This window comes from Parus major, chromosome 4, assembly GCF_001522545.3.
Source record: "Parus major isolate Abel chromosome 4, Parus_major1.1, whole genome shotgun sequence".
NCBI classification, from domain to species: Eukaryota; Metazoa; Chordata; class Aves; order Passeriformes; family Paridae; genus Parus; species Parus major.
In genome coordinates, this window is record NC_031771.1 from 34,139,376 (window position 1) to 34,165,141 (window position 25,766).

A 25,766-nucleotide genomic window follows, 5' to 3' on the forward strand; every position below is an offset into this window, starting at 1 on the left:
AACTGTGATTAAAAATATTATCCATCCTACATGCAACAACAATTTGTATTTCCCTGTGTGCCTCTGTTCCATTGGAGGTTATTGGTCTATTAAAACATTCAAGTTTCTCTTTGGCTCCATAGAGTTTCTGTCTTATCTTGAAAGTCTGAGGAATGTCTAAAAGCACCTTCTGATGATTTCAAAAGGTGGTACATGGTAAAGTCCTTTGTTTTGACAAGGACTCCTAAGTTAGCAGCTAAGCAGGCAGCTGGGCACAGAAGAACACACAACACACATATAACATACACTAACTGTAAAAAAAAACTAATCTAGCAGTATGAAAATAAAGTAGGAGAGGGGCTAAAGTGGATCATCAAGTCCATCTCCTGTCCCCGCACACGACAGCCCCGAGACACAAACCATGTACCTGAGAGCATTTCCCAAATGCTTCCTGAAGTCTTGTCATGTTTTTGCTGTGACCACTTCACTGGGGAGCCTGTTCCAGTGCGCAAAAACCCTCTGGGTGAAGCATGTTTTCCTAATTCCAACCTAAAACTCCTGTGACACAACTTCAGACCATTTCCCAAGGTTCCATCACTGGTCACAAGGAAGTTGCAAACTGCAATGAGGTCTCCCCTCATTCTTCTCTTATCTAAGCTGAACAGACCAAGTGACCTCAGCTGCTCCTCATAAGGCTTCCCCTCAAGGCCCTTCACTGTCTTTGTAACCCTCCTCTGAATGCTCTCTAATAGCTTTATACCCTCTTACACTGAGGCACCCAAAACAGCTCCCAGCACTTGAGGTGAGGCTGCCCCAGCTCAGAGCAGAGCAGGACAATCCCCTCTCTTGCCCGGCTGCCATGCTGTGCCTGATGCCCCCCAGGACACGGCTGGCCCTCCTGGCTGCCAGGGCACAATGACTCAGATTCAACTTGTCATTGACGATGACCCTCAGATCTCTCTCCAAGGTGCTGCTCTCCAGCCTCTCATTTCCCAGTTTGTGCATACATCTACAGTTGACACTTCCAAGGTGCAGGATGTGGCTTTGCCTTCTTTAAAATCCCAATTTACTAGCATCTGCACACTTAGTACTCTTTTGAGTCCTGAATCCAGGGCATTAATGAAGAAGTTGCCAGTCTGATGTCACCCCATTTGCAGTAACCCTTTCTACTTGAGCCATGAGCCAGTTGCTTACCTGTTGCATTGATGTCCTTATCCAGCTGTGTGCTTGACATTTTGTCCAGAAGGATCCTGCCAGCAACAGTACCAAAAGCCTTACTGAAATACAAAAAGGTTATATCCGCTGGCTTCCCTTCTTCGTCTGGGGGACTACCTTGTCCTAAAAGGATATCATCAGGTTTGATGAGCAGGACTTTCCCCTCATGAATCTGTACTGGCTGTGACTGATGACTGCAGTGTTTTTCAGTAACACCCAGAATGATCTCCTCCAGGATTTCACCAGGCACTGAAGTGAGACATAGGGATTAGTTACAGTAGATTCTTTGTGTAGATGCCAACTACATTTTTGCTAACACTTGACTTTTCTCCAACTGCATCCATTTCATCCAAGCTCCAAAAGGAGTAAGAAAGGAAAAACAAGCCAAAAAATGGAGATTAGCGGTTGAGGGAGAAAAAAAAAGATAAATAAACAAAAGGCTGCTGTGTGGGTCCTCCCACTGGCATAGAAAACTTATGATTTATGGAGAATTGTCAAGCTGAAAAAATCATAGATGTTTAATGATTATTATAATGACAATTTTAGTTGCCTTATTTTTAAAAACTTGAGAGATCACAAATATACAATTTGTAAAATAATAGAAGTTAGACTCTGCTTATAACAGTTTACCAGCAAGCTTTTTACTCCTTAGCATACCCCCTAATGAGCAATGCATGACTGTCTTTTATAGCTTAAATGCAACAAATGTAAGGAATCTAAAACAGGCATCATTGCCATTCTCTTAGTGAAACTGTCATGCCAAAGAAAAACCCAAAAATGAATTTTTTTAAAAGAAAATTGGCAGACTTCTAACACTGTTCCATGCTCTAGAGATGAAGTGCACATAGATATATAAAGATGCACATATGTGTAAATGTGTAAGTATATATATATATATACACATAGATTAATGAATAGAAACACACCCATACACATATATACTCCTATGTAGTTCTATTCAGATGCAAAGTGTCCAGCAAATGAGACCTTTATGCAATATGCATGCCCCTCAACAAAAGGCATGTAAATCATGAAAGAACATACACTGAGTGTTCCACTGCGTCCCTCGCCTCACCCTTTTATCATTCCTAGGAAATCAGAGAAAGAGATTTAAAACCATAACTAAAACTGAGTGTTCAATTACAGGCTACAAAAGAACAGTTTATAAATATCTTCCATGAGCACTGGTTTAATGATGCTGGTTCAGTGAACTCCCTGGATCCTGTAATCCCTTTTTTAATCTCTGTTACTTACTTACTGCCTTTGAAAGATTCAAAGTAGCATTCGATATCCTTATAACAGAGCAACATTACAACAGGACAAGTTGTGGGAAAAAAAGATTGCTAAAACTTACTTTTTTTTTTTTTTTTGAAGCAGCACATTTTGGGTGGTATTCAAGCTAAGATTCCATTACAAATTCTAATTGCTATCTCTTAATACAACATAATTAGAGGATCTTCCTAATCTGGAAAACTAAATCACATAAATGGATTACAGATCAGTTTTCAGATGACCAAAAGGGAAAAAAAAGTTTCCCACAAAGAGAGTAAAAGCTGTCAGATGGCTAAAACACAGCAAACCAAACCACATTTCCGGAGTCATCACCTTCACTCTCGTATAGGTAAACTGATTACTGATTTAGATATGTTTTAAATATCAGAGTTCTCTAAGCTTTCCTTGCATGTATTAAAATGTATACCCTACGTTGTAGAAATTTTAGCAAATAAAAGTATTACCAATTATTTTCTTCCACTAATCCTTGTACAAATATAATAATTGTAAAGCCAGCACTTACTCTGGTAATGGATTCTCAGGACGTTTTCCAGTCTGTCTCTCAGACTATGGTCCAAATAATGGAAAAATATGGGCTGAATAAAATCAGGACTTTTTTAATGTTATTACACTCATGACAGTTATTCTATTATTATTTTACCACTAAGAATTCAAGTGTGCATCACAGTAAAATTAATACCTTTCTGAACTGTGTAATGCCTTATAATCACGAAGATTGTTTGTCTTTCTAAATCTATCTGCTAACAATGTAGATCATAAGAATGCATATCTACTCCAGAAACTATGTTCTTATCACTTCAAAAATATTTTGTATACTTAGCACATAAAACCCAAATGAAGCCATCTCAGATGTTCAGGTGTGAATTAACCACCTGCATAATTTTTTGAAGGATATGTTTAATAAAGTACTAACTTGCTATGTGCCTTTTTAATGATCCTGCATTAACACGATTTTTTTTAATTTTTTTAAACATTTTGTTGATACTTGTAATAATAATTAGCATCAAAATATCGTACCTTTGTTTTATTTATTTTTAAAGAGAAAGAGTAATTTACACATCTAAAAATGGAAATATAATTTTTCCCCAAGTGAAGACACTGATGAACTGAGTACATCAATACAGAAGGAAAACAATCAGTGTAACACTGAGGTATTTGATTTCAAAATATACAGCAACACACAAGAAAGCTATGACAAAACAGAGAAAAAGTACAGTCCATATCAATCATTGTTTTGCTAAAGTTCATATGGGGAATGTTAAAAATTAGGAAACTTGTTAAAAAAGAAAATAACAGGATGGCTAAAAAATTAAGTACTCAAAGAAGGGATAAAAACCCTGAAAGTGATGATACTGGAGGCACAGCATGCAGCTAAAGATTTGAGAAAGAGTGGAAGCTAGCTTAGATACACATGGGTTTTGCAGATTTTTCCCCACATTTTTCATGCTCTTAGCAGACTACCGTAACTTATAATAGTTTACGAGACCTGCCTCTTAGGAACCCAGCTGCAGCTGTTACTCACTGCATTCCTATTTCACTGTAATGTGAACTTTATATTTCATTATAATGTTAACTACAAAGGTAGATGTATAAGGAAGGTTCTTCCATGAAGGAAGACCCTATGTAAAAGAGATCATAATTGCTTCTCAAGTATCAACTCTTCCAACCTTTCCCACATTTTCTTGAAAGCAAGGAACCTACCTCTTCAAAGAGAACCTATTTCTTCAAATAATTCACAACCCTAATAATGTTTTTTCTCTGAATCAGCACAAAAATGTTTCTGTGCTTATTTTTACAGGTATCACTATCTTACAGCTCTTCAGCTCATTTGAATATATACTTACATTAAAACTGCTATGGGGGAACATTCTGAAGACATCATGGGGAATTAGTGACCCTGAGGTATATGCTGACCCAGATAAGCCTCCCCAGCTAGTACCCATATGTCATCCCCAGTGGCCGCTGAATGACCTCGTGCTCTGGCCCATCATGGTAGCTTGCAGGTGTTACAGGAGGATGTGCAGATGTTACAGGAGGATGTACAGATGGTCCTGTCTGATGTTCTAACACGTATGATATGTCCTTCATGGACATTTCACACCCATTAGATCAGAAATTATTTGCTTTATTGTGATGAAACAGACCATTTTTAACTGATAAATTTAATGGTGAGGAAGAAAACTATAAAAGCATGGCAGGTGGTGAGGTATGCTGAACCTCACCATGGATGGACATTCTGTGTAGTGTGTCATGGACATCTTGAAGAGGTCTGTCTGATGTTGACACGCCTCAGGGGTTCCTGTCATCTGAATTGACATAGGATTAACTCATTAATGCCACTTCCTAATTATTCTGTAAATAGCATTAACCATGTTTATGTTTGAATAATTTTTCTTATCAAGCCCCAGAAAAAAGAAGTATGAAAGAACTGTAAACAACACGATACTGTATTTAAGCACAAAGACCTCTTGTTCAGTCAATGACAGAAAACAGACACAGTGAAAACTGGATTGCTTTCATGACCTCCACTGGTAACTTTGCAGCTCACATCTGTATGAGATGGGAAGTGTTAACAATATTTAGTATTTAGTACAATCCAATTTTTAACTTTACCATTGCATGCCTCATTGCAATGATGCCTTTTTTTTTCCTGCCAGAATGAGACTCTGTTCAAATAAGGTGAAGTACATGCCCAATATCTTCTTATCTCCCAGTATTTGTTTCTTCCTCAGCCTTATTAGCCATCAAACTCTAGTGGACATAAAAGGGAAGTAAAAGGATGATAAAGGAAGTATAATTTTTCTTTGATGAAGCATAATATTGCCAGTACAAAGCTAAACTTATGAAAGAAAGGCTATAAAAAGCAAAAGCAGAACAAATAAACCTACAAAAAAAAAAAAAATCCTCATTTCCATGACAACAGAAACACATCATTAAGGGCCACTAAACTTCAGAAGAACATTTTTCTCTAACAGACATCACATTAACTCTATTTTTTTTAAGCAGAGAAGTTCTTCCTCTGAAAGGAAGATAAACAAACTGATGAGGGAACACAAATGGTTACTTTTCATATGTAAGAAAGAAAACTTCACTAAGTGGTACCCATAGGAAGCAAACAGAGCTATTGTGTGCAATGCTGAATATATTTTCTCTCAGAAGTCCGAAGATTAGTTATTAAACTATCAAAAAGCTACAGAAGTCTCTCACACACATTTTATTTGGCTTTATGAAGTTCACTTACAAAACAAGTCCATATAGTTTGGCTCCTAAGGGACTGTTTTACATTGTTATTTTAATATATGTGAGTGTGTGTGTGCATATACATATATATAAAATTCCTTCCTCTTTTTTGATTATATGTAAGCAGTCACAACCATTTCATGGCAGCCCCCCAATATTTTACACATCTATTTAAATACACACTTATGGTATAAAAATGGAAACAGAATCACTTTCTCCTAACAAGCAAAATATACCAGTCTTCATATGTCCCTATAACTGTATCTAAACTGTCCCTTTGCAGAGATCCCCATTCTGAGCAAAATTATCATTCCAGCTTTACCTGTTGAAACACATGATCTCTTACTTAACACTGTTTAGAAAAATAAAAAAATGAAATCAGCTTCTTCCTAATGATATTTACATCTTGTTATTCTCCCCAGGTTTTCTCAGTTTAACAAAATTTCAGAATTTCAGCTATATGTCAGGTTCATTAGCTGGACAACATTACCTGGACCCAAGTTTTCTGCTATATATTTCCAATACCACAATTTCAGGAACCAATCCAACTTCATCATTTACAGCACCTCTTTGCACCTTACCAATGTCATTCACAAAATACTTATTTCACAACTTTCTAATTTCTAGCTCTTTTATTTTCTGTCATAGCAGCCAATATTTCCAGAACTCATGCCTATCTCTTCCTTGTGAGGCGACCACTTTAAATCATTTCCTTCTTTCTTGATTTTTGTCCTAATTTCAAAAATAAAATTCACTTCTTCAGCCATCCTAAAATACTACTTAGTGTTAATAAAATGCAGAAACTTTAAAGGAATGTGGACAAGGTACACTGCTAAACTTGAAAAAGTATGTACGCTAGATCAGAGTTATCATGCTCCATTTGAGCATGATCAGCAATGACTTGATATATGACAATTTTAAGAAGCAAACCATCTTATTGCTACATCATTATAATATATTGCTATGTTATATTAAAAAATCTCTGCTCAAACCCTAACAAAGCATCAGAGTCATTAACTGAATATTTTTTAGCTGACTACTTTTTCTATCTAACTAGGAAAAAAGTCATACCTCATCTTTCCAAATGGCCTCTGAACAGGATGAGCAATGCTACAGCAGAAAAAAGACTGAAATAGCTTCCTAACTAAATTATAATTAAGAGATTCAGACAGAGTTAAAGAAAATAACATTTGAAACTGATTATTAAGACAAAATGATTTTGGAACATAATAGAAAGACAACGTGTTCAAATTCACATAACAGTGCATGAAGACAACCAGAAGATACAGGGTTGCTGAGGAACAGGATCCTCAACCTGAAAACTTGAGTATCTAATAGAACACCAGCTAGAATTTGCTGTATGAAAATAATTTCTGTAGCTGATCCAACACAGAGATATACGTAAGTCTATTATAACAATTTCAACATCTGGGTAAACGTTGCTAATCGCTGTTTAGATATTTTAAAATATGATTATTTCACTATTTTTACTTTTCAATTTTTTTTTTTTATTTTACACGTATGTGTTTTATTTTTTTACACATATGCAACCGACCTAGTTGTAAACCAAGACTAAAGAAACTACAGACCTCCTTCTTTATTATCTCTTATTTAAAGTGTTTGTGTGAGTGAGCTATGGGAGTTTCTTCAGGGCATTTTATCTGCTTCACATTTGTATGGACAGTCCAATATCTGCTTCCTTTTTTTTCTCTCTAAAACACAGTCCCAATTTTGTTGACTGACGAGCACAGTGCCTGCAGCTATCTTCACTGAAAAATCATCAAAACAAGCTATCTGGTGACTCTGAAAAACCTCTTTGTAATGCAGTATTTTGTGAAATGCTCATAGCAATACAATTTTAGTAGCAAACTTCTTTGCGAGCTGTCCAGCTTGCCCTGGTTCTTGGGCCTCTTCCTACATGCTCCATGCCAAGAGCTGTGTTGTTTCTAAGCAACCATTCATTTTCAGTAACCTCCTGTTGGGTCCAATGACATCACATTCTGGAAGCTTCTGTCCTGTTTAGGACACCACCATGAACTGTGATGGATGCATGCACTTCACTTTTGTGTTCACCACTTAGTACCTGTATTTTTGTGAGTATGGCTGAGCTGTGAGGAAGGGCTAATTGCCTTGCTTGTGCTGCTGCTAATGAGGACAAATGCAAGTTTCTGGGGAGCAAAAAGGTTGTTTTGAACAACCTTCATTTGGAAAAAGCTTACAGAAGGCAGCAAGGAAAACAAACAGAAAAAGCAAACCTGGGGAGGAACACACCACACACCATAAACCCCACAAACTTTTCCCAGGGAACCTACCAAAGGCTGCATTGATTACTACAATCAAGAATGTTGGTGAAAGATGCTGGACTAAAAAGGGAAGAGGAAAAAAGGATTGATCACTTTAACAGACAAGAGATCTGAATTTCTATTTCAAAAGCAACCATATTTCAATTTTGTCCCAGTAAATTATACTTATTTCAGAAGTGGTACACTGGTAAAATCCTGTGAAATGAACAAAACAGGAATATGCAATGCAAAGATGGAGAGATCCCGATCTCTCACATTCAAGTAAAGCCTGAATTCACACGTTTTCCTCTGCAAGAAGTGGAGGAGGGAATGGGGCAATTGGGAAAAAAATAACAAAAACAAAGCAAAAACAAAAATCCCAAACAAAACAAACAAACAACCAAAAAACCAAAACCAACCAAACAAAAAACTCAACAAAAACCTTAGAATAAACAGTTTCAAGACAAATATTTCTGTTTGATTTTCTTATTAAGTATTAAATGAACAAAAAAAAAATTAACATTTTCTATAAAACTTATTTTAATTCTTAAATTATAATGATTTATCATATTTTGGATTAATTTTCTACTAACAGCATAATACTACAGCTTTTTTCTACCTGTTACAAAAAAAAAGCAATAGCAAATCCTGCAGTTTTATGAATTCCAAAAGAGTTAAGACCATGACATTTGTTTAACTAAGGGCAGTAACTTGATGTCCTCCCACAATTTTTTCTTAAAGATTACATGAAAAGAAATAGAAGACTATACTAGAAAACATGTAGTTTTAACCTAAGACAAAATAAAAAATAAAAAAATATTACAAATAAAGTTTTGGCTCCATCAAGACATTATTCCCCTATTTGGTAATTTTCTGAAGGGAGTACCAGGATGGATGACTATCTCCCACAGTCCTGTCATTGCCCTGCTATCTATTTCTTTCCAGTGATATATTCCACTATAATTGTCATAATTTCTGTTATATTTCCACCATGAAGGAAAAGATGTCGCTAAAAGTGGTGTAACAGCTTGCAAATACACTGAGAGAGAACTGCTGAAGCTTGGTCTATGGTTACTTTAAGAAATACAACCCTGAAGATGTGTGTTGGGGAGCGTTGCTCTGAGAAGTGAATAAACATCCTTTCACTCCTTCTCCCTGACATCAAGCAGAAATGAGAAAGGGAAGTCGACAGAGGTCACACACAAATGTGAAGAGTTCTGTAGAACCATCTTTGGATTCTAATCTGGACTGACAGCTATCCGATTCTTTTCTAGTGTTATGTATAATGGACACATAACTCCTAGTTAAAAGTCAGAATAACCCTCTGTTTAAATGTTTTAAAGACAAAAGTAGTAGGCCTCATTCCAGCCTCCTGAACCAAAGTACTCAAGAATCAACAATCTACTTGGGCAAGTAGTAGTTCAAGACAACAAGCCAAAAAAATACAGCAAAAATTCCCCAAAGTAAATTGAATTATTTATGCAATTCTAAGAGAACTAGCACATCTATTACATGGATGACTTTAGAGAAATTATTAATATTAATATAATAAATACATTTATACTGTTGAGATATTGTACTATATAGATCACAAAGAAAAGGAAGGCAACCTTCCACCAAATGGAGAAATTGTTTTCTATAGATGTTTCATTGGATTGGATATTTAATTTAACTGTAATTTATAATATCACACATTTACTTTTACAATATTAATTGCATGTATATTTATCTATTTCTAAAGCTGATTTTCTATTTGCTTTTGGAGAAGAACACTGCCACTAACCCAGATTTTCTAAAACAGCATCTAGGTAATGCTGCAGAGCACTTAGAATGGATAGAAAAGCAGTGTGTCCTTTTGGGTCACAGAACAAGATAGGTCTCCAGGCCCTTTCCCACTGGAGCTGGAGAAAGATATAGCAAAAATGGTCCTCCTGGAGAAAGAAGGAAGGTAACATTGCAAGAATAACACTTCTAGGGACTTCTAAACTCTCTTTTGGTGGTGTCCTATGGTGGTATAAGTCTTGTGCAAAGGGGAGAGAAATAATGGGTAACAGATGAAACAAGGGACAATTTACACTAGAGGAATGTGATTGGAAAATTTAGAATTCCCATGAAGTCTCTTTTCAACAGCTACTGAATATTTTCAGAACAATGCACCATAACACAGTCCTGTCCCTGCAAACACCCTTCTGCCACTGCAGACCAAGCTATTAAAAATCAAAACATCACTGGCTGGGCTTGGATGGCACAGACACCCCAGCACTGCAGAGGCTCAAGCACAGCTTATGCCTTAAAGTCCCACAGATTTTAACTCTTCCAATTTCAATTTTCAACTACACATGCAGAACAGTCCAAAATGAGTTAGTACCTAAAGGTGAAGTCGTGGCTCTGACAAAATCCTGAGATAGGATATACTAGTCGTGTCAACTATTTTCAACTCATACCAGTTCTACAGCATATATGCACAGCAGGCAAATAAAATGTTGACAAACCTTAACTTTCTAAGATTTGAAAAACATCAAGTTTTCCTGATGTGTAATTAATCCCACTTATGCATACCTGTCCATGGTTAGAGAACCACCACAACAGTCACTAAGAAGTTTTCCCAACACAAGACTACCTGCACCATTAAAGCTCTGCCTGGCAAACCCTGGCCTGAAAAACATTTTCAGCTTTCAGCCACATGTCATTTTGATGAGACTAAACAGCTTTCTAGTGTCAAGCTTTTGTTTATTGTATGATACTTCAGAACGTGACCATCTCAGAACCTTTCTTTTAGGCTAAAAGATTCACTGCATTCTCTGGGTGTTTCATTATAACCAGTGATCTCATATTTTGTTACAGATCTCTGAAAAAAAGGCTTAAATATTTTATAATCAATGCCCTCAGAGTACCTCTTAAAATACACACCCTTTAAAATTAATTTGGGAGCCATCAACCAACATCTACTCTATGCTGCATCATTTTAAAATTGTATCACATTTTAAAGGACACTGATTTCTAGCATCCCTTGTCTGCTTTTAAACACATCATTGCATTAATTTTGTCAAGCAAGATCTACTTTCCTTTAACCCCACTTGACTGCATTAATTATTTTGGGTTCTTTCAGTTTCTGATTAATGAAGTCTCATAAGAAATATTTAATCTCTTGACTGAATTCATAATCATAGTGATTAGAATAGAAATATTTATTTCTTTCACCCCATTCTTTTATAATATTGGAATTCTTATGCCAATTTTCAGGAACTACTACTGTTTTACAAGAGTTTTTTAAAAAAAGTTGGTTTAAGTTAGTTCTTAAAACTAAAAGGCTTTTGCAGACTGTTCTTATATCTCTTCAGGATAAGACAGAAGTGACAAAAGGCACATAAATAGAACGCATGTTTTGACAGTTAGGAGGGTATCTAAGTATTGCTTCTTCCAAACATGGAGAATGAGACTAGAATCATAGAACAAATCCATAAAAGCTGAAAATTATTAATACAGTTTGAATAAAGTGCATCATTTGCTGAGCCTACTCAAACATCAGCTACAAGATCCAGTTCTGATAGCATATGAAATAGACTGAAGGCGAAGTGTTGGACTTTCAGAGATATCTAACTACATAAAATATACAATAATCTGTGACACTAACCCTGTCACAAACCAATATTTACAAACTTTTAGGATCTACTCCAGCATTTGGAACCTGCATCTATTTCATGACCAGTTCACTTAGTGAAATTCACAGAATCATGGAATAGGTAATGGTGGAAGGGGCCACAGTTAGTCATCTGGTCCAGCCTCCCCTCTCCAGCAGGATCATACTGGAGCACATGGCACAGGATTGTGTCCGGACAGATCTGGAATATCTCCAGTGAGGAACACTCCACAACCTCCCTGGAAAGTCTGTTCCAGTGCTCAGTCAACTGCACAGTAAAGAAGTTCCTCCTTGTGTTCATTTTGAACTTCCTGTGCATCATCTTCTGCCCATTGTCTCTTGTCCTATTGACTGGCATCACTGAGCAGAGCCTGGCTCCATCCCCTTAGAACTCTCCCTTTCTGATACTGACAGACATTGATGAGTTCCCCTCTCAGGTGTCCCTTCTCAAGGCTGAACAGGCCCAGCTCCCGCAGCCTGTCCTCATAAGAGAGACACCCCGGTTCATCAATCATCTTTGTCACCCTTCACTGGATGTGCTCCACAAGCTCCATGTCTCTCTTATCCTTAGGAGCCCAGAACTGGACACAGCACTCCAGATTCAGCCTCACCAGGACTGAAATTATTCATCCTGACAATTTAAGTTCAACATGTAGAAATAAGCCTTGAAGCATCAAGGTATATAAAGCACATCTGTATTCTCAAGTGTATGGCCAGGACAATTGTTTCTGGTGGAACCATTCAATTCATACAATTCACATTATTTTACTGAGTTTTAGACAGCACGGAGAGAAAAACAGCTTTTTCTGTGACCATTCTATTCAATTAATAATGCAATAAAAGTTGTTCTTGGTAATGATAAAAAAAATTTAAATCACATACACACCCAGTATTAGCTGCAATAGTAAAAACTAATTAAACAATATAGTCATTAAAAATCTATTAATTTTGAGATTTTATCTCATATACTTGAGAGGATTTGAGGGTTTGGATTTAAATTTCAGAAGCAAATATACACTATGTCAGATTTCCCCAAATAAAATTACATACTAAACTAGAGTAACAGAAAATCCTGAAGGAGGTCCAACTTCATATTATACAGCTGATACTGCCTCAAAGAAGAGAGACTGGAAGCAATATTTACATGAAGAAAGTTAAAATTCCATTGCTGAACACTGATGCCATATATTTAACTCAGTGGTAATACCGGGTGATGAGATCTGCTGATAATTCTGGGAATTTAGATATTATGAATAGAAACACTATGGAAGTTCCATGTCTTGAAGTGTTACAGTGTTATTTTATCCTAATAAATTAGCATGTTAGTGAAAGAGGCCTTGTGATTAATATGCAATATTCTGCTAAGTGAGCTCTTAATTAGGCTAGCAATTTAGAAGAAACAGGAAATCAAGGAATTAATTTAGCACTTTGTACATGATAAAAATTAAAAGCTCATGCCATTCATGCACTGAATAAAAGTGAAGCCAGATGGCATAACCTGTGAAAAAAGGAGACACAAAATTTTCATTTTCATGAAACTGTAATGTGAGCAGCATCTTGTCTACTAATTAGCAGAACCTGATGATCCCAACTTTCAGTATATGTAACATATGTAACATATGCACTTCAGCATATGTACAACTTTTTATAATAAATATTGATAAAAATACCATACTATTTATTTGATCTTTTTTTCCCTGGAAGTTCTTATACAGCATTTGAAGAAGTATACAATATTGTTAAGTTCCTAGTCAGCCAGGAATGTTAATTACATGGAAAGTGAAGCAAACCACAACATTTTTCTAGTTATAATGTGGTACTGCCTAGAAATTCAGTGAAGTAGCACAGACCTGCAGTGTCATGCACTGTCGAAAGAAAAAATATCAGAGACATGGACCTGCCCCAAAGTATTTTTTTTTATTTCAAACATTAAAACGAATCCCCTATCACAAAAAGGAGCAAAACAGCAATGCAATAGCATATCCTCTGAAACAGGCACAAAAATAAAAAATCAAAGGAGGGGTGTGGGGCATCAGTGCAACAGAATGGTAAGAAAGAAAGAAAGAAAGATTAGAAACTTCTGAAGATTAGTAACAGAGGTTTGATATTCATAACTTTAACATGATACTCAGCCACTTGGTGGTCTCAGACTCAGAACAAGTTGGCACTACAACAGGAAACTCAGTGCAAGATCAAACCTCAGTCATTTTTGTTACTTTATTTGAATCTCTGTTTTCAAGATATATTACTGTACATAATCACTTAATAATTACTACCTGTCCAAATCCTCACTTCTCTCCTACACCTTCTGTAAGCATGAAATAAATTATCTGGACTTAAACACTTGTTATGGTGTTAATTGGAGTTGCTTTATCTCAGCCTACACTCATTTGTGATTGGTGAGTTTGTCTAACAGAAATAACACTGAAATTACAGGCTCCAAATCTCCAAATCTCCTTATTTCTCTATTCTAAGTAAAACTACATGAGTAATTTTCTCCTCATAAATTATGGCAAGAATTACATGTCATCTAAATAGATATTTATCATTCTATTGCCTTTCATAAGGATATGTCCATAATATTGTACACATTGATGTACAATAATTTGCACTAACAAGTAGCAGCCAAAACAATTCAATTGGAATCCAAATCACATCCTTCTTGTGGAGATGGTTGGACCATATCTGCAGTAATAAGAAATATCAGTTATAACTTCTTTGTGTGAATGTTGTGACACATAAGCCCTTAGTCTTTTACAGAAAATCTAGAGAATCAAACATTTGGACATTTCTCTCACAGTTCTACCCCTATGGTACCCCTCCTATAAGGTGTACCATAAGCAAAGGTTACAAAAATACTTAATTTTCTATTAAATGCGTATGATCAGGTTTCAACACCACCATTTCTAAAAATCAGAACCATTATGAAATCAGAATTTCATCTCATATTTTGAATATTCTCATTCAGCAAAAGTACATTTTCCCATATTTCTCAAAGTTCAAAAGATGATTTACTTGCTTACAACATTAAAAAAAAAGACAAATTGCCAGACAAATCTAGATACAGAGATTTAATTAGTGACACCAAACTTCAGACTGAAAATAAATACTCATGTTCAAGGTAGATGTCAGTGAGCCACAGTGTAGGAAGCAGATTAGTCCACATCATCTTTCTAATAAGGATTTCTGGCACTCTTTCTACAGGGTGCTGCATATTCTGACCTAAAGAGACTATAAAGCAGTGAATAAAGATAAATTATGACTGCAATATGAACTGTAGCTTTTTGCAGCTTTTATTTCCTTTTTCACTTCATGCCTTTGGCAAGCTTAAGTATAAGAGAAACAGAAAAACCTTTTGCAAAATTGAAATAAAGATGGAATACAAAAAAATAAAAAAGTTATTATGGTTCCAACAACCAATCTGTTTTGTTATTATCACTGCAATTATCCCTTCTAATTCAGTGTGCTCTATTGTGTTACCTCCACCAGAGATGATTACATAATCACTGAATGAGTATATGTTAGCTGGTGTGGCAAAAGATATTATGAACTGTTTTGCAATGTTAGTTGTGTTTATGTTAATTGTTATTTAAATTCATCTATTATTGAACAGTTTATTAGACTGTTATGCAGGAAACCTTGCTTTGGTGGATATATAAAAATAGCATTTTACAATTAAATTCCAGTGTAAGTTAGATGTTTTAATTTAAGTGTCTATCTGCTGATCCACTTCCATCACTTTTTATCAGAACTGGGAAGAACAATCAGCTCACATTCCCGTTTCAGTTACATCCATTATATCCCTTCTATCCCCACGTGTTGGAAGCCAAACTAAGGAGCTGGCTTTAATCCACAGTAACAGTCTCACTGTGTTTTAAGATTAACATAATTAACAAATGCCATTTGCCAATCTAGAAGTTGAGAGATGTGAATAAAATTATATTATTTAAGATTAAATCTTGAAAAATAGATCAATATTTTATTTATTATTATTTTATTCAAATGCATATAACTGTTATACATACAAACACACATGTACATTTATCATCCAAACAGATGCACACACAAGTAATGTTCATTATTAAACAGAATTATTTATTATTATTATTAAATGTTTATTGTTGTATTTATTAAGCCAAGTGATAAAATAAAAAGCAAAGAGTACAGCACTTTTTGAAACCACAAACACAGCTTTCAAAAAGCACTAAAAGATCTGAGTAAGAACAGAAGCATACCCTTTATGATCTTAATTTTCATTAAGACATTCGCTGCCAAAGAAAATAGCTGAATGATTCCAGAAGACAGAAATATTTTCAAGGTCTATTAATAACTAGATGAATGCTATTCATCTAGCTAATGTCACTCAACTAATTTTCATTCAAGCTGTCACCAGACTAATTGTAAAAAGAAACAGTATAAGCCAAAACTTCATAGAATAATTATTCAGATACATGACTCTATGGCTAAGTAGCCTATCTTACACAATAGTGTGGGCCTTAAGTATTGAAAATGCATCTATTATCTATAGATTTTCTGAAAACAAAATTAATTATAGTGCAGTTCAGGATGCCCCACAGAATAGCAAAAAGGTATTTTATTTGCACGAGAAATGTGTGATATTTTTGTTTTAGTGTGAATTATGCTATGGTAACATAAAACTACCAGACCACACATTCAGTGACAGGTTTTGGACATTAAGGATCATTGTGGCTAGAGACAGTGTTAGAAAGATGGGATATTTTATTTCTTTAGATGTACAATATTTGCCCTTATATCTGTCATATACTGTGCAATTCATCTCTTTTGTAAAGGCTATTCACTTAAGAGTTGGACTTGGTGATCCTTGTGGGTCCCTTTCAACTCAGAATATTCTATTTGGAATCTGTGGATTTAACTCCTGTGACACCCCCACAAACCATGTCTGAGTTTTAGGTCAGAGAGCAGGTACACATTGTCAGTTTGCCAGGTTCAAACTTGTAAAAAAGGTAAAGCTATTTTCAGGACTTTATGCATCACTTTGTTTGCCCTTGCACTGTGGGGTGCACAGACCTGGGAGTTTGTCACAGCACCTTTTGTCCTCAGTAACACAGATCTACCAGGGAGCAGCTGTTCATTTTTGTTCTAGTTGCAGTGCTTTCCCATGGCAATCCAAACTGGCCCTATCTCCATCCCCACAAGTCTTCTATCCAAACTGAATATGTTACAAAAGAAAGCATCTTTTTCAGGGGAATGCCACATTTGCAGAAGTTGGATTTAGAAAAGATCCATGGAAAGGCACTGGAACACAGAAAAGGGCTGGTTACTTATTAGTAGTAAAAAAGGTTCCATATTACTATTACTATGAGAAAAAGGACATGTAAAGCATTGCCCTGTGGGGATCACCCCCTCTGACTAAAAAGTTATTACCCACACTTACACTAAGAAAATTTAATGAAGTCCATGGAAGAAGAAAGAAAAAAAAGGCATTAAATATTAACCAGGTCAGTGCAGACTGTCTTTGAAACTCAAACTTTAACTAAATCTTTAGAATGCAAATCTCATCTCCAATCAGAAAAAGACTGGACTGACTTTAGCCCTGACCAACCTGCAACAACTAAGGTTTAATGCTTACTTCATAGTTTGGCTAAGTAACAGCTGTTTGAACTGCCTCTGTAGGCAAAGTGGGCTGAATCAACTGCAGACCAAGTCAGCAGCTATGTGATAAGTCAGTAGGAAAGAAAGGAAGAAAGAGTGTCTGCATAATCCAAACTTGTTGAAAAAGTGAAGAAAATGAGGAGTGAGAAACATCTCAAAAAAAGTCAAATCTACTCCATAACAGCTTCAAGCAATCCCTTCTGTAAAGCCCTCTTCAGTAAAAGAAGGGTTCAAAGAAAAAGGTAAAAAGAATAATGAATCAGAGAAGCAAATGAGAGGAAAAATAGCAGAACAGACTTGAAATGAAATAGAGGAAAGACAACTCTTATAAACTAAAATTCCCACTCATATCACTATTCTAATACCAGGGGGAAATATCACTGGTCTGATGCTTTTATTACATAACCAGATGCAGCTAGAATACCCATTCAGATTATTTCAGTTTGAGATCGACTTACTTCATAAAAGTTTAAACAATTTCTTGAGTTTCATTATAGTTAAAAGGTTTTTCATGTTACTTGTTTTATTATGCTACAGTAAAGTCCCTAAGGAACTGAAGCAAAAGGCTGCAATTCTGTTTACTGATATGATTGATATAATGGTGTTAAAAAATACTGAAATTAAAATATTATGCATAGGTAGCAGGTAGTGTTTCATTGGTTTGTTCTTCATTTATGCTATATGACTTTAGTAGACTATCTAAGGTACAACCCTTTGGGAAAAAAGTAAAAAAAAAAATAAAAGAATGGAAGGCAGGGAAAGGCTGCTCTTTTCCCAAGGAGAAACTGAACATGCATATGGTGGAGATACTTTGAAGTAGGCAGCACACAAAGGAGGAGGTACAAGTGGCACCAAAGAGCTTCAAGCTGCATTTCAAGCAAAGAGAATAAGATTAGTGCTGAGCAGAGTGTGAAGCAGGCAACCAAGTCTCAGAGAACAAACACCTCACAGACCAGGCAGGAGTCCACAGACTGTAGAGCAGAAAGCCACTGAACTAACTTGAGTAAGACCCCACATGCTAGAGTGCTGTGGACAGAATTTTACAACTGTTCTCTTCTATTTCTGCTCTCTCTGATATAATCATTTTGAGTTTTATATATTTAAGAAGGTAATAATTCTAACTTTATTCTTATAAATCTTGTTGTGGATCATAAAAAAAAAACCAAACAAACAAATAAACAAAAAACAGCACAACTTTACTTCTCTGGGACCCACTACAGAATAATATTTTCTATTATATTAGTATATTCAATGTATACTAAATAAGTATCTAAGTAGATAAGTTATCATAGCACCACATCAATATAATATTAAGCAAGTATTATAGGAAAGATCTGAAATAAATTCTTAAACAAGAAACTCATTGACTTTCGAAAATTTATGAGTGCTCTATCAGTAGTAGATATTCAATCATACCTGAAGAGACACTGCCACACAGAAATAATTCTGACTGTTAATAATTCATATTGCAAAAGAGTCAGGTAATGAAACTCTTAGTTCTTATATGTGCACTTGTTAAGACAAGTTTTCTTTCCACAAAGGATGAAAGAAAATAATTTAAACTTTAAACAGGATTGTTTAAAAGAAGTTGCATTCTTTCTGTTTACAATTGTGTCCAAAAATATTTTCAAATTATGAATAAGAATATGGGTCTTTGCTCTAATGTGGGTGTACTATATGTGATGAAATACTATTTTATTAATAAATAAAATATTATAGAATATATAGAACAAATTTTTATATTTCACTAGTTTCTCTTTTGTTCTTAGAAATGTAATGTGATGATGTGTACTTTTCTGGAAAAAAAATATTCTTCACAACAAAGACATTCTTACATTAACCTGAACTATAATTTGTGCAGAACATACATTTCAATAAGAAGTGAGTGAATATATATACATATATATATGTATATATGTATATATGTATATATCTGTGTTTGTATATATATATATACATATATCTATGTAAATACACATATATACATATAAATACACATATATATTTCTTAATAAAGATATTTATCCTATATTTTGGAATCATGCATCTTTCCATCTAATTTCACCTAAGTATGCACAGACAATCTTCATATAATATAAGAATATAGTTTTAAGTCAAATACATTTTATAATGGAAACAATGTTTTAAATAATCACATTAAATGATAAATTTTCAGAGCACAAGAATTTATATAAATATGAACAAAAAGGTATTAAGCCATTCTGATATAAACTGAGAGTACAATTGAAGTAAAAACCATACAACTTTACTTTGAACAAACTTTGCTCTTTAATGCAGATGCTTTTTGAATTCCATAATTTGTAAAATATTCTGTATATTGGTTTTTCCTCCTGGAACTTAGTATCTTATCCCATTGCGGGGGAGGGAGGACTGAATTTGGAGAAAATTTTATTACAATCCTTATTCTCATAAACTATAGTTTATTTTTCCATTACTCTCCATTTCCTCTCTTATGAGAGAGCTGGAGGAGTCTTTCTATCCAACCCTTCTATTACTACTTTTGCCTTCCTTTTATGCCTTGACATTTTGTATAAAACACTCCATTGCAGTAAAGGACAAAACTTGACAGATGCCCTCTAATACGATACTGGAATATTAAAGAGAAACAAGCGCATTCAGGATATTCATGAAAGGATTTCTTCAGCATCTCCCAGCATTAGATTGGCATTTTCTGTGACAGCTCCATCTATTCTGCTGTTCTCATTTGCTTTTGATTTAAGTGCAGCGCTTCATATGTATGTATTTCATTGAATTTCATTAGAATGGTCTGGGTTGGAAGGAACCTTCTAGATCATCTAGTTTCAGCTCCTGTTCCACTTTACCAGGTTATTCAGAGCCCATCCAACCCAGCCTTGAACACTTCCAGGGATGGGGCATCCACAGCTTCTCTGGGAAACCTCTTCCTGTGCCTCATCATCCTCACAGTAAAGAATTCTTTCCTAAGATCTAATCTAAACCTGCCCTCTTGTCAGTGAAAAGCCATTATCCCTTGTCCTATCATTACCTGCCCTGGTAAAATGTCCCTCTCCAGCTTTCTTGCAGGCTCTCTTTAAGTACTGGAGCGTGGCTCTAAGGTCTCCCCAAAAGCTTCTCTCTCCAGGCTGAACATCCCAATTCAAGTTTGCTGATTTTAGCTTGTTGCTTTCAGGTATCTTCTTCAATTTATCAGATTACTTTTTATACAAATTCTACCTATTTTCAATAAAATATTTCAAAATTCTTTGCATAGATCTTATGGTTAGATGAAAGTACTTACTTTTTCCTCTCCACTTTGCTGATATGAGACACTATCAAGGTGTTAATATTTTAGACACACTGTTTCCTTTATGTGCACTAACCAAGTTACTCTGACAAATAGAATAAAATCTGTTCCACGCAGAAAAAATTAAACTGGCAGATCTGACATTTCAAAAATGCATACTGTGTCTTTTCTTTTCTGGGACTTTAACTACCTTTCTCAAATTGTCCATTTGTTCAGAGATGCATCTGTTTGCACAGTAGTTCTTCTATTGCCTTACAGACCTGAATGTCTTTAATCTCCTGTTGGCATTGCAGAGGGCCTTCAGCAGACACACACATTCAGAAAATCAAAACCACAATCTAATAAGGATCAACATCCCTCTTCAGTCAGTACTTTCATAGATTTATGGAGAAATACTTTTCCCAGCTGTCATGTCTGTAACACATACACCGTGATGTACACCAAAAATCCTTGCTCCTAGTTAATGAAAACTAATTCAGTTCAATTTCTTGGTTCCACTTCATCACATCATTATTTAAAATAAGAAGGGTACCTGAGGAACAAGAGATATTTCAAAAATCAAAGAAACAAAACTAAAATAAAATAATATATTATCATAAAATGCAAAACTATATTATAGACAGTTTACATAAGCTTCCTTTAACTGAAAAGACTTTTCTCTCTGTTACATCTCAAAATGAGATTGAGGTTGGAAGTTTGAGTTGTACGGAAAAAGAGGAAAGATTCTTTGGAGATTTTATGCAGAAGGAATCTGCAATACATAGACATACTAAAAATCTAAAGGCCTAAATTCCAGTCAAAAGATAAGACAGATTACAGACTGTCTGAAATGTAACATTACTTGTCTATGTTTTTAAAAAAATAAATAAATTAAAAAGAAAAGATAAAATGAAAAGAGAGCCTGCAATGAGGCAATGGGGATCCAGCAGAGAGCACAGACTCTTTCTTGAAGTTACTGAGTTTCAGGTCACAGTTGGACATCCATAAGACTGAGAACAGGGAAAATGGTGTTTAGAAGAATCTAAAGCTTTTGTAGCAGCCTATATTACGCAAAGAATGTTTCTTTGTAACAAGAGAAATATTTTGGTGCATTTCAATTCTAAGTTTTTACCATGCTTCTGTAAAACCTGTCAAATTCTCAGTTCATTAAATCTATCATTATCCTCACCATACAGCTTTTACTGCTGCAGAGTTCTATTTTGACTATTTTTTCCTCTACTTTAAACATCTAAATATGTCATCTGAAACCTTTCTCTTCATGACTAGTCCCACATTTCTCAGGATCAGCCCTTATATTCGAACACAAAGAACGAGAGTCATTGATGCCATTTATTACCTAGTCAATATAACTAAAAGAAAGGTTCATTAACTTTGAAAACAGACAGTGATCAGGCACCAGCTTCCACCAGAAGACTAAATAGAATTTGGTATGGTTATTTCCAGAGTTTTTATTTGAAGGTTTATGCAAGTTTCATGTATGCAAAGGGATTTTACAGGCATATATGCAATATATGTAAAAGGAAACTGAGATCTGTTATTAAGCCTTCTACTTATAGCTGTGAATTATCCACCCCCAGAGTAACAGTTCCTTCACTCAAATAGTTTATTGTACTCAGCATTTATTACTGAAGCATGATCAAAAGTATATTTTAGAAGAAACTTAGATGGCATAGTGAAATAATACTGAACTATAGTCCAGATGGCATCAAGATGTGAGAATTAGAGGACATCTCTTTCATCAGAAAGAGCTGTACATTAAGTTCTCAGTTCATTCTCTACTTAACTCTCTCTAAAATCTTGTTCCTATAGCAACTGAATATACAGATATATTGTAGCCTGAAAGAATTATACACCAGCAAGCACTCCCATCTCCAAAGTATATATTGCAAATTAACACATCTTTGGGCAGGAGCTTCCATTTAGTAACTGCAGCAAAATCCTCTTGTCCTTCCATTTGGGGGGATTACAGTCCCTGTCTTCCAACATCCCAAGAATTTTACTGATATTTACAAGCATCTCTAGTTCTGCCTCACCAGAAGCTATTTCATTATTTAAAACACAGTCATCAAATTCATTTGGAAAAAACAACCCAGCTATTTGGTCACAATATTAAAAATGAAAGACTGGATTATATTCCTCAAGGTCCTTAGAACCATTATCTTTTCATGGAACATCTAAAATGTATTTACATACATATATACATATACATAAATATATAAAATATGTTTACATATAAAAAAGTGATGTTTGACAATTAAGAAATTTAATTTTTTCTTATTTTTAAGAATAACTGGAGTAATTAATCTCCCTTTCTTCATTATACTTCCTCGATGCTTTAAGATATTAGTATTAAGAAACATTTAGATATAATACATGGATTATATGTATTGAAATGAGGGATTTATGGAACTGAAAAGCAATGGCACACATACTAAGCCTAGAGGTTACAAGAGATGCTGCTGGAACAACCACATGTTCCTTGAGTTAATTTTGAATTGTTTCTGAATATTACACAATATCAGGTATTATACATAAGTTGAGTCAGGATGGGTTGACCTTTATTTTTCTCTCTGAAAACCACAGAACTCTTGACAGATTTCCAAAAATTAAATCCCAAGTAATAATTAGTTTTTTTAGCACTTAAAATCTTCAATCTCTCTTCTTCAGAACATCTAGAAGATCTTCAAATAGAATAAATATTTCACAAATAATAAATTTACCACAGGCTCTGAAAAAGTAACTTCTTGTTCTCTTCTAAACAACAGAGTTATATTCCAGAGAATTGTTAGATCAGTGAAGCTATAAATTCAGTCTCACAAGTGCAAAAGACATTCTTTCATCTGTTCCTTGACACTCCTTGAAAGGTTGGCATTTAATCTACCAATCCAGGCCCTCAATGAGCTTTCTGCAAACTTCGTAATTCCTAAAACCACAAGAAAATAAATAAATAAAATATTAAAACTTGATCTTGAACCTGTCTCAAGAAATCTTTAGTACACTTTGAGATGGTCTTTCTGAAAACATAGGGTTAGATGACAGTTCTTGTCATTTCTAAGCAAAACTAATTTGAAGCATCACCACCATTTACCTGCTGTTTGAGAGAAATTTTATCAAATTTTCACCATCATGGAAGTCTGAAACAGCTAGAATGTTAGCTATCAAAAATGGTTTTTAAAAAAGCCTTGTCTTCATTGTTCACATATCATACAAGAAGCTATGTCAGTTAAGAAAAAGAAAGGGAAAGTCAGCAAATATGCCAGCAGGCAGACAGAGAGCAGGTGGGTTATTTATAGCTTTGGTTATAGTAGGTGGAATAGGGCTTATGAACAAGGTCTTCTGTCAACTCCTTCTCAAAATGATTTCATTAGAATTTAGCCAGGCATAGCAGTCCTATGGAAGCCTTTGTGGAGACTGCAGTGATGCTCCATGTGATAGTAAAAGGTAAAATACTAGGCTATAGAAATTACATAGATTGTGCTCAGTTCTAAATACTGTTCACTTTAATTTGATACACACTCAACACTGATTTTATACTACTCTAACCACATTGATTTCAATAGGGCTCGTCATGATTGATTTGGAGCAAGTCAGATAAACCCCCAACCATTTTACTTTATTCCTTGAACTATAGAGAAAATATCAGTATTTATTTTCTTCAATTTCAAATATTATATTCAAATTTGAGACCCAGCTATCCCCCAAAACTAAGTGAAATCAGCCACAATGAAAGTTCCTTATTTTTCCATATTTTTGATTTCCCATGGAAGAGTAGAAAACTGTCTAACAAAAACTGCTGATAAAAGTACTACATTCTTCAAAACAAAATAGCAAGAATGTGGAACACTGCGGACTGCAAATTATTCTCAGGTGAATATATCAGGAGATGCATAGGTCTTAGAAGATGAGATGCCAAGCACACTACCTGATAAACAGGAATAAGTATTATTATGTGATAAACATCTTTTACTCTATTCACTGCAGCACTGGGCTTATCAGTCTTCCACTGACTCCTCTTTTCAAATGATAATCTAGCATGATAATTCATCTGAATAATATTTTAAAACAAAAACAGATCAGGATACCCAGGGTCAAAACAGAGGTCCATATTCAGAAGTGAAAAAAGGAAAACACTATCAGACTAAAAAGGTCTGCCTCCTCCATGGTTATACAGGAAAACACTGTGGACCACAGGCAGAAATAATTTTTCAAGCTAAGAAATTCATGCACTACTACTTTAAGAATCTAACTAATCAATTAAGCATAAAGATCTTCAAGCTCATTAAAAGTAAGAACACTATCCCTTAAGGATCAAAAAAGCTGGGTCACCCCAAATTAGTAAACAGCTTCCCAGGATGAAACCTCTATTCTGAATATCAACTTGCATCAGACACATGCTACATCTACAGTGTAGAAGAGATTTTATTCAAAATCCACTGATTTTAACTCATCTGCTAAATCAAGACAGAATTAAAATACCATGTTGTTTAATCAGAAGCTGTTGATCTTTCTTTTTTTAGGCTTTCGTGGTTTCCTTCTGCCTCTGTGGACTTCATGTTAATGTTCTAACTTTCATGAGGATTATTCAATCTTTCATCAAGCCATTAAGGGTGGGGAATTAAGAGTTTTACAACCCACAGCAAATTTTAGTCTTCAGGAAGGATTTGGATAGGAAAAAAATCACAAAATGACCTTGTGTTAAACAAGATGAGAAGCAGTAGAGCATTTAGAATATTTCTATGCAGTTTTATATTCTCTTTTGCAACCAGCCATCTGTTTCATCTTTATCCAGCTACATAAAAGCAGGTATAGGCTGCAGACCATTCCTGGAAAGGATAAGGCCTTCAGGCCAGAGATACAGATGCTAGGATTCTAGTTGAGCAATTAAGACAAAACTTTAGCCTGACATGTTTAAAATGAGCTTCTCTTAGGAGATGGTCTGTGTTTTGCTTGTGATTTTTAATCAATATTAATATATAGAAGATATCTAAAGTAGAACACAATTTCAGTCTTTTGCTCTGGTAGCTCTTTGTACTTGAAATGATGAGAAAATTAATGAGATTGATATGCAAGTATTGTCAAGAATGTCTATACTGAGAATTCCCAGCAGATTGTGGTACTTCACCTGCTGCCCTTTGCCTGCTCACCACTACTGACTGCCTGACAGCATGCAGTACCTTCTCCACAACACTCTTGCATCAAG